The sequence below is a fragment of the Capsicum annuum genome, chromosome 4, assembly GCF_002878395.1.
Source record: "Capsicum annuum cultivar UCD-10X-F1 chromosome 4, UCD10Xv1.1, whole genome shotgun sequence".
In the NCBI taxonomy this organism is placed as follows: Eukaryota; Viridiplantae; Streptophyta; class Magnoliopsida; order Solanales; family Solanaceae; genus Capsicum; species Capsicum annuum.
In genome coordinates, this window is record NC_061114.1 from 224,818,273 (window position 1) to 224,829,724 (window position 11,452).

An 11,452-nucleotide genomic window follows, 5' to 3' on the forward strand; every position below is an offset into this window, starting at 1 on the left:
GCCGACGCCCTCAGCAGGTTGTCTATAGTTAGCCTTTCTTATGTAGAAGAAGGAAAGAAAGAGATGGTGAAGTATATTCACTGCCTTGAAAATCTGAGAGTGCGACTCTTAGATTCCAAAGATGGAGGGGTGATTGTTCATGAGTTAGCTAAGTCATCCCTTTATGCTGAAGTTAAGGAGAAGTAGGTTGAAGATCCCATCTTGATTCAAATCAAGAAAGATGTGGGTCAACAAAAAGTTATGTCATTTGAAATTGGTGGTGATGGTATTCTGAGATTTCAGGGTAGGTTGTGCATTCTGAATGTTGATGGGCTACGGGAAAGAATCCTTAATAAGGCGCACACTTTGAGGTATGTTGTTCACCCAGGATCTACTAATATGTACCATGATCTAAAAACCTTGTATTGGTGGAATAACATGAAACGTGATGTAGCTGATTTTGTGTCCAAGTGTTTGAATTGTCAACAAGTGAAGGTAGAACACATGAGGCCAGGTGGTACTTCCCAAGAGATAGCCCTGCCTTTATGGAAGTGGGATATGATAAACATGGACTTCATTAAAGGACTTCCGAGATCCCGAAATTGGCATGATTCTATATGTGTGATTGTAGATCGGTTGACAAAGTCAGCCTACTTTTTACCTGTGAGGACTAATTATTCAGGAGAGGATGATGCTAAGATTTACATTGAGGAGATAGTTCGATTGCATGGGGAACCAGTGTCCATTATATCCGATATAGGTACGCAATTTTCATCTTAGTTCTGGAGATCTTTTCAGAAGGTTTAGGTACACAAGTGAATTTGAGCACAGCTTTCCACCCTCAGACAGATGGGCAATTGAGCGTACCATTCAGACTTTTGAAGATATGTTGATGGCATGTGTCATTAATTTCAAAGGTAGTTGGGTAGATCACCTGCCACTGGTTGAATTCGCTTACAATAATAGTTACCATGCCAGGATCAAGATGGCTCCTTTTTAGGCTTTGTATGTGAGGAGATGTAGGTCTCCGATAGGATGGTATGAAGTGGGTGAGATTCAGTTATATGGGCCTGATCTTGTTCATCAGGCGATGGAGAAAGTGAAGATCATTAGAGAACGACTCAAGACTGCTCAGAGTCGTCAGAAGTCTTATGCCAATGTTCAGAGAAGAGAACTAGAGTTTGAAGTTACTGATTGGGTGTTTCTCAAGGTTTCTCCTATGAAAGGAGTTATGCAGTTTGGAAAAGAGGGTAAATTGAGCCCTCGCTATGTAGGGCCATATCAGATTCTGAAAAAAGATTGGTAAAGTTGCATATGAACTAGAATTGCCTGCAAGTTTGGGTTTCGTTCATCCGGTATTCCATGTATCCATGTTAAAGAAATGCATTGGATATCATTCTATGGTATTGCTAGTAGAGGGTATCAAAGTGATAGACTCCTTGTCTTACGAAGAAGACCCCATTGAAATTTTAGATCACCAAGTTCGAAAGCTGAGGAGCAAAGAGATAGCCTCTGTAAAGGTACTGTGGAGGAATCAGAAAGTCGAAGAAGCAACTTGGGAGTCAGAAGATGACATGTTAATTAGATATCCCAATTTGTTTGCTTCGATGGATGATGAGACAAAAGGTATTCCTATCTTATCTTTCCTAGTCCATTATTATGCTTGAAATCGTGTCTGTCTGTGTCCCGCATCATCATTCGAGGACGAATGATCCTAAGGGGGGAATAATATAACACCCCGCATTTCGGGCTATAATATAGATCATGATTTCGATGTGTTGATAAATTCCGAAGCCATAAAATCCTATGCCAATACGGCATGTTTCTTATTTGTGTAGCATGTGAATCCATTCAAACTTGAATTTAGACCATAGAGGTCCTTAAACTCAAGGACGAGTTGAAACTATTTCGATCGACTAAGTTTTAGTGGACGTTGTAAATTGTGTTAGCTTCCATCAACCATAACTCTCTATATATGTCGAATTAGGGAGCCTACTATGTGTCAAATGATAGGTCTTCGAGTTAGCTTTCCAACGATACCAAATTTTCTAAAATCTGACACCTAAGCAAGAAGTTATGGCCTCTCAAAGTGATATGCATCGCCTAACCAATCGCCCATGGCCACTGGAAAACATAGGCGATAGCCTAGGCGACGCCTATGTGAACATAGGCAATGCGATGGGCGGCGCCTATGTAAAGAATTCAAGTGACTTAAACACTCCGTTTTTGGGGCAAAATGGTCCTTTTCCACCATTACTTAGCCCTAAAACATGAAATTCAGTTCCAAGGACCCCAAATACACCCTCATTCATCAAAAGTGCTCAAGGATTCTCCTTAGGGTTTCAAAATAAAAACTCAAATAGTTCAAGATTCGACCATAGGTTTTCAAAGATAATTACATATTTGGAATCACCAATCCGCAAGCGTCAAGAAACATCTATTATCTTTGAAAATAGAGGTACGTGGGGTTATCTTAAAGTCTCATGGGTGTAGTTTTTATGAACATGCATTCTTTTAAATGGGGGTTTTCAATCAAATACTAATAACTTGCTTTCAATATAATTTCTAACTCATTTTTTATTTATGTCATGGGAATTGTTTGCCTATATACTTCAATGGTTGAAACCATGCATATGTGATTTGAGATTTTCCATGGAAGTTTGATAAATATGAATGATAAATTGCTTTCAAATTTCCATGATAATGTCTTGATACCCCATATCATATTGTGATCAACAAAAAAGAGCATGAATTTGAAATAAATATTGTTCACCACTTGTAAATGATGGATCACCTTGGTTTTTACATGATTATGCATATGTGGAAGTGATATTGAGGACTTGAAAGTTGGGTATGACGATACCCTACAGCACATGATATGTGATTGAATCACATGAAATTTGAATGCATCAATTTTACATAAGATAGGTGGATGCTCGAAGAAGGCGTTTGAGTGTAAGGGCTCATCGCTGGAAAACGTGTTTGCCGACACAGAGATTTGGTACCAGTCTAAGTGATCTTGTGTACTTGACTTTATGTCATTCCCAAATTGGGACTATAGGTAGGAGACCGGGCTAAGTGATCTTGGGCACTACCATTGGGTCGAGACACCATGCTATGTGATCTTGTGTGTCTCTCCCTCACTTATACTCTAATCTCGGTGGAAACCAAGGTTAGACAGTTGGTGTAAATTATGTAAGGTATTCCACCTAGCTCAGTTGCATTTCATTATTGTTGAGAAAATTATTACATTACGCCCATGTGTTTTCAAATGATTTGATACTAAATTGCTTTATAATGGCTCTGCGACATTATTATCCTGGCAGTTCTGGTGTACCCTTGGCGGCTCCCCAATCAAGACCAGCTGCTCAGCCAGCACCACCGATCACACTGGTATTCGTGGCTCCGCCACCACATGAAACTCCCATATATGTTATGCGTCCCACAATGAGGCTTCCTAGATCTGCCAGTGAACCAGTACTGAAGGTTTCAAATAGTCAGTATTATGCCCCAGAGCCTACTTTGCAAATGAATGAACCATATGGGTACACTCAGCCGCCTGCATTTCCATTTGATACGGAGAAACCTGTCGCAGCAGAGGAACAGGATATCATAGCCCGGAAATTGAAAAGTTTAGAGCAGGCAATGAGGAATTTGCAAGGAATCAGAGATTATAGAAGTGTTTCCTATAAAGATCTTTATATGTTTCCAGACATCAATCTTCTCCCCGATTTTAAGATGCCCAAGTTCGAGAAGTATGCAGGACACGGTGATCCCGTGGTACACTTAAAACGTTATTGCAACCAGTTGAGGACTGTAGGAGGAAAGGAAGAATTACTCATGGCCTTCTTTGGCGAGAGTCTTTCAGATCTAGCCTCAGAATGGTTTATCGATCGAGATATCGATAAATAGAACAGCTGGGATAATTTGAACAGCTGGGATAATTTGTCTTCTAAATTTGTTCAACATTTTTAGTACAACATCTACTTGATTCAGGATGAAAAATCCTTGGTCAACATGAAGAAAAAGAGCACTGAATGTTTTAGAGAATATGAGATAAGGTGGTGTGAACAGGCCGCCAGGGTAAAGCCTCCAATGAAAGAAAGTAAGTTGGTAGAAGTTTTCATTGACGCGCAGGATGAGACCTATTTTCAACATTTACTTCCGGCAATGGGAAAGTCTTTTATGGAAGTCCTCAAAATGGGGGAGATGATAGAGGACGAAATTAAGACCGGCCGAATAATGAGGTTTGCCGCATTAAAATCCATCATACAAGCGATTCAAGGTGGATCTGGCGCATTTGGAGGTAAAAAAAAGAAAGAGGATGTTGCGACTATCGTAGCTGGAACCCATACCTATCCCAAAAGACAACCTCGCCCCTATCCCCAATCCCAAGCCCAAGTCTACGTCCAAGCTCCATATATTCCTCCCCACCATTACTACCCTCCACAAAATCCTTTCTATTCTATTCCACCACCCCTATACCCAATATATAGCACACAGCCATATGCCCAAAACCCTTCTTACCTGCAATGGCGCATGCAAGCTCCACAAAATTGCTCATTCGCTCCACCAAATTACCAAAACCCCTCCAGACCCAGTTTTAAGCCTAGGCCAGAGTATAAGAAGGAGAAGGCGGTCAAAAATCAATTCACACCTCTTGGGGAGTCATATTCTAGCTTGTTTGATAGGTTGAGAAAGTTGAAGGTTTTAAGCCCAATTCAAGGAAGGCTTTCAAATCCACCGCCAAGGAATCTCAATTATTCTTTAAGATGTGCGTACTGTTCTGATATGCCAGGACACGATATCAAGAAATGTTGGCATTTAAAGAGAGCTGTCCAAGATTTAATTGACACAAATCAGATGCTGGTCTAAGCCCCGGAGGGTCCAAACATAAACCAGAATCCACTGCCAACCCATGATGAAGCCAATATGCTAGAATTGATATATGACGGGAAAGAGTCTTCGAGGGGTTATAAGCCTATTTTCAAGATACAGACCATTGAGGAGAAATCGGTGAATGTAGCGGAATCTTTGAAAGTAATGTCATTTAGCCAGGAAGGAATGAGAGAAGATAAAGCCCAAGAAAGCACAAAGAAACCCTTGATCACTGTATAGGGTGCCAGAAGGTATGTTGATTTAAGTCTGGATAAACCTAAGTTAACAGTGGTGGGAGCTCTGAGTCAGCCCATCTTGACGGTGAAAGGAGCACTGGTAGCGCCTATTGTCTTCAAACCGGTGACCCAACCTCTGATAGTTGATACGAAAAGAGTTCCCTAGAATTATGGGCGGACTGTGATGACCTATCATGGAAAAGAATTTGTGAAAGATGTAGATGAGGTAGGGGTTTGACTAGCTTAGAAAGATGTTTCGTGTCTGAAAGCTTAAGAAAGTCTAAGTCAACGGTGAGTGGACCGTCATCTATCAAAAAGACTATCACTGAAGAAGAAGCCGAAGAATTTTTGAAAAAGATAAAATTTCCAGAGTATTCAATATTAGATCAGTTAAAGAAAACCCCTGCTCAAATTTCCCTTTTATCATTGTTGTTGCACTCCAAGGAGCATCGTGATGTTTTACTGAAGGTATTAAATGAAGCATATGTTCCAAGGGAGATTATAATCAACCATTTTGAGAAAATGGTTGGAAAAATCTTTGAGGTCAATCGGATCAGCTTTTCTGATGATGAATTGCCTGTTGAAGGTACAGGGCATAATCGGGGCCTTTACATTACAGTGAAGTATGAAGATTTCTACGTCACTCATGTTATGATTGATGGAGGTTCAGGTGCAAATATTTTCCCTATTTCTACTTTGCAAAAGTTGAATATTGGTGCTGACAGGATCAGGCCCAACAACATATGTGTTAGGGCTTTCGATGGTGCAAAATCAAATTCCATTAGCGAAATAGAACTAATGTTGACCATAGGGCCTGTTGAGTTCACCATAGAGTTTCAAGTATTGAATGTAGAATCCTCTTACAATCTGTTGTTGGGAAGGCCGTGGATCCATAAGACCAAGGCGGTTGCATTAACACTGCACCAAATGATTAAGTTTGAGCATGACAGGCAAGAAGTATTTAGTCATGGTGAAGGAGATTTGTCAGCCTACGAAGATTCTACCTTGTCTCTTATTGAAGCAAATAACGTAGAGGAGACATTTTTCTATCAAATTTTTAATATAGTGCCAGTGAATCGTATCCTTGAATGGCAGGCTATACCGAGACCGCAATTGTCTTCTGCTTCTATCATGATGGTGAGTGAACTTTGGAAATATGGATTTGATCCAAGAAAGGGTTTGGGAGCATCTCTGCATGGTATAGTTCATCCCATATGTACGATGTTATGTTAGCATCTGTGTTTAAACCCTTCTATCTTTTATTTAATGAAATGCAATGTCCCTTTTGTTTTGTGTCTAATATATTTTGTTTTTCTTTTCTTACACAGTTCTCTTTATGCTGATTCTAATGACATGACATGCATGCAAAATTTTTAGCCTGATCTTAAAATCCAAACTAATCAAGATGTAATGAAGCAGGATGGGGAATATGATGAAGAAAAAGCACTAGAAGAAATAAGCAAAGAGTTGGAACAGTTTAAAGACAAACCGAATCCTAATTTGAATGAGACTGAGCCAATAAATCTAGGGGATCAAGAAGAGGTTAGGAAAACTAAAATCAGTGTACATGCTTTGCCACGGCTAAAAGAGGGAATGATTCAAGCATTAATTGATTATAAGGATGTTTTTGCATGGTCTTATGATGATATGCCTGGTTTAAGTACTGAATTAGTGGCTCACAAATTGCCACTGATCTCGCGTTCCCTCCTGTCAAACAGAAGTTGACAAAGTTTAAAACAGATGTAAGTATTAAAATTAAAGAGGAAATCATGAAACAACTTGAAGCCAAAGTAATTCGAGTTGTTCGCTATCCCATGTGGTTATCTAATGTTGTCCCCGTACCAAAGAAAGATGGCAAAATTTGAGTATGTGTTGATTACCGTGATTTGAATAGAGCAAGTCCGAAAGATGATTTTCCACTACCCAACATCCACATTTTGTTAGACAACTGTGCCAAACACGAGGTTGCCTCTTTTGTGGATTACTATGCCGGATATCACCAGATCATTATGGATGATGAAGATGCGGAGAAGACATCTTTTATCACACCATGGGGAACTTATTGTTATCGAGTGATGTCGTTCGGTTTGAAGAATGCTGGAGCAACATATATGAGAGCCATGACCACTATGTTTCATGATATGATGCATAAGGAGATTGAGGTCTACGTGGATGATGTGATTATTAAGTCAAAAAGTCAGGACGACCATGTTAAAGATTTAAGAAAGTTCTTTGAAAGGCTTCGCAGGTATAATCTCAAACTCAACCCGGCCAAATATGTATTTGGAGTTCCATCTGGAAAGCTGTTGGGGTTTGTAGTCAGTTGCCGGGGAATTAAATTGGATCCCTCGAAAATCAAAGCCATTCAGGATTTGCCCCCGCCCACGAGTAGAACGGAGGTGATGAGTTTGCTTGGTAGACTGAACTACATAAGCAGATTTATTGCTCAACTCACAACCACTTGTGAGCCCATATTCAAGTTGCTGAAAAAGAGTGTTGCGGTAAAATGGACTGAAAAATGTCAGGAAGCGTTCGATCGAATCAAAAGATATTTGTCAAATCCGCCCGTGCTGGTACCCCCAGAGCCTGGTAGGCCTTTGATCTTATATTTATCAGTCATGGACAATTCTTTCGGTTGTGTCCTAGGTCAACATGATATCACGGGCAAAAAGGAGCAGGCTATTTATTATCTTAGCAAGAAGTTCACCACTTATGAGGCCAGGTATACTCTTCTTGAAAGGACGTGTTGTGCCCTAACTTGGGTAGCATAGAAGTTGAAGCATTATCTCTCATCCTATACTACTTATCTTATCTCCCGCATGGATCCTTTGAAGTATATCTTTCAAAAGCCTATGCCGATGGGTCGATTGGCAAAGTGGAAAATATTGCTTACCGAGTTTGACATTATATATGTGACCCGAACCGCCATGAAAGCCCAAGCCTTCGCAGATCATCTTGCTGAGAATCCAATCGATGAAGAGTACGAGCCATTAAAGACATATTTTCCTGACGAAAAAGTGTTGTGTGTTGATGAAGTCGTCATAGATGCTGATCCAGGTTGGAGGTTATTTTTTTATAGAGCTGTCAATATGAAAGGAATCGGAATAGGTGCGGTTCTTATCTCTGAATTGGGACAACATTTCTCGGTAGCAGCACAACTTCAATTTTACTGTACTAACAATATGGCAGAATATAAAGCCTGTATTCTTGGTTTGAGGTTAGCTGTTGATATGGGATTTCGAGAATTATTGGCATTGGGAGATACGGATTTGCTCGTCTATCAAATGCAAGGCGATTGGGAGACGCGAGATTTGAAGCTCATCCCGTATCGACAATGCTTGCAGGAGCTATGTAAATGGTTTGTGTTAGTAAAATTTAGGCATATTCCAAGGATTCATAATGAAATTACTGATGCTTTAGCCACTCCGTCTTCAATGCTCCAACATCCTGACAAAGCCTACATCGATCCAGTACATATACAGAGTCGTGATCAGCATGCTTACTGTAATGTGGTTGAAGAAGAGCTCGATGAAGAACCTTGGTTCTTGGATATCAAGCGGTACATTCAGACAGGAAAATACCCAACATATGCCACCAACGATCAAAAGAGAACTATTAGGTGTTTGGCTAGTGGATTTTTCTTAAGTGGGGGAATTTTGTATAAGAGGACCCCAGATCTGGGACTTTTAAGGTGTGTAGATACAAAAGAAGCCTTGGAAATCATGGTTGAAATACACTCTGGAGTATGCGGGTCGCATATAAATGGTCATGTCTTGTCAAAGAAGATTCTTTGAGCAGGTTATTACTGGCTTACTATGGAAAAAGACTCTATTCAATTTGTTCGAAAGTGTCATCAGTGTCAGGTACACGGTGATCTGATACGTTCTCCTCCTGTTGAGTTGCATGCAATGGCTGCTCCATGGCCATTCGTGGCTTGGGGAATGGATGTGATTGGACCGATTGAGCCGAAGGCATCAAATGGACATAGATTCATTTTGGTAGCCATTGACTACTTCACAAAGTGGGTAGAAGCAGTAACTTTCAAGTCAGTGACAAAGAAGGCTGTAGTAGATTTTGTTCATGCCAATATCATTTGTAGATTTGAAATTCCTAAGATAATCATTACAGAAAATGTTGTCAATCTCAATAGTCATTTGATGCAAGAAATATGTCAATAATTAAAGATCGCACATCAAAATTCTACTCCGTATCGCCCAAAGGCCAATGGTGTTGTAGAAGCCGCCAATAAGAATATAAAAAAGATACTGCAAAAATGGTACAAGGGTCTAGACAGTGGCATAAAAAGTTACCGTTTGCATTACTAGGTTATCGCACCATTGTTCGCACTTCAACAGGGGCAACTCCATATTTATTAGTGTATGGGACAGAAGCAGTCATTCCTACAGAAGTTGAAATTCTCGCTCTTCGAGTCATTGTAGAAGCAGAGATTGATGATGACGAATGGGTAAAAACTTAACTGGAACATTTGAGTTTGATTGAGGAAAAAAGGCTAACGTTTGTGTGTCATGGCCAGTTGTATCAGAGGAGGATGTCTCAAGCGTATAACAAAAAGGTCCATCCCAGGAATTTTGAAGTTGGTCAGTTGGTATTGAGACGTATCCTTCCTCACCAGGTTGAAGCGAAAGGCAAGTTCTCCCCTAACTGGCAAGGTCTCTTTGTTGTGAAGAAAGTGTTGCCCAATGGAGCCTTATATTTGACAGATATTGAAGGCAAAATGTCAGAAATGGCTATCAATGCTGATGCGGTCAAAAGATATTATGTATGAAATTTGATCCTTTGTTGATTTTATTGCATGTTTAGTACTTGCATTTTTTAAGATTGATATGATGAAGGCATTTTGTTCTTCTATCCAAACATTGTGTCATCCTTTGTTTACCCGTTTGAGGTTCGTTTTAATTTTCTTTCATATCCCTCTTTTGGAATCAAAATAGAGTCAAAGATAAATGTCAGGAAATAAGAATAAAAGAAAGAGTTCGAAAAAAAAATCAAATCAGAACAAAGAACAAGCTGATGGAACTACGTCCGACCTGATTCTCCTCTCTTGGGAGTGAGATACGTAGGCTGCCCTATTTCGGGCTCGGTCCAACCAAATAAAGATTTAAAATTCACCCAGTCAACAAAACTGGGGCATGAGTTAATGTGTTGCTTGAGTCGATTCCAAAAGTTGTAAGTCCCAACCCCACTTCAAGTATCGTTTGAGCCTCTTACCACCTTTTCTAACCTTAACCAACAGCCAAGTTACAACTAAAGAAAGTTCTTCAGATCAATTTATGATAATGTTAAGGCTAAGCGTGCAATGGACATGATGATACATTGTGAAGTACCGTTTGTCTCCCTCAACATAAGAAATCAGGAAAGAAATATAAAAAATGAGAGAGTCTTATTGGTGAAAACCTTTGCAGGCATCATAAGGCGATGGTGAGTTGAGAGAAATGAAAATGAGAGAGTCTTATTGGTGAAAACCTTTGCAGGCACCATAAGACGATGGTGAGTGGAGAGAAATAAAAATGAGAGATTCTTATTGGTGAAAACCCTCACGAGCACCGTAAGGCGATGGAGAGTTCAAGAGAAAAGTGAAAAGTGAGGAGAAAGAGATTTGTTGGCGAAAGTCTTTTAAGATGTTGTCAATCGACTCTGATGTATGAGTCCAATTGATTTGAAGAAGTGGCTCAGCGGCAAAAGGTACGAACTCAACAACAAATGGGGAGTTTGGATAGGAAGATCAGGCAGCTCAATCCAAAATGCATGTCATACTCATTGGAGTTGGTTGTCGTATTCAGATAAGTTTTCTTTTTGAATATGGGACATTGCCCTTTTCTTTCATTTACATATTCATGTTTTTTGCCTTTTTTTTGTGTCATTTATCAAAATAAGAGTCACCATCATTTCTTTACACTTTAAGTCAAGTCCGTGTCAAAACAAGTGAGAAAGGATTTCAAAATTTACTACCAGTCTTTCCAATTATATGAGGAAAAGCCAAGAAACAGCACAGGAAAGAAATATGATCGTAATTCAACACGAAGCAAAGAAAGTCTATCAACCGACAGACTATTGGATCCGTGAAAGCATTCAGATTTGGGAAAAGAGTGCACCTCAGGGGCATGGGAAAATGGAAACCCATTGTTTGAGTCAGAATTCATTTCCCTCAATCTGGATCCGGGTCAATGATGCGACAAGAAAAGGCAAGTGTTAGCAATTTGGAACAAAGATGAAAGGAACGAATGCTGGGCGGATACCTGAGAAGCCAAGATCTGCAAGCCACCACTAAGTTTTTAACTGACAAATTTTCTTTGTTTATATAGGGGGCAAATTCGCTTCACTTAATTCAGCTATCATTG

At 39.9% G+C, this 11,452-nt stretch overlaps 1 pseudogene; it reads left to right on the top strand.

Moving 5' to 3' along the window:
- Nucleotides 1-240: 240 nt before the first annotated feature.
- LOC124898097 lies at nt 241-4,807 on the top strand (annotated as a pseudogene).
- Nucleotides 4,808-11,452: the final 6,645 nt, after the last annotated feature.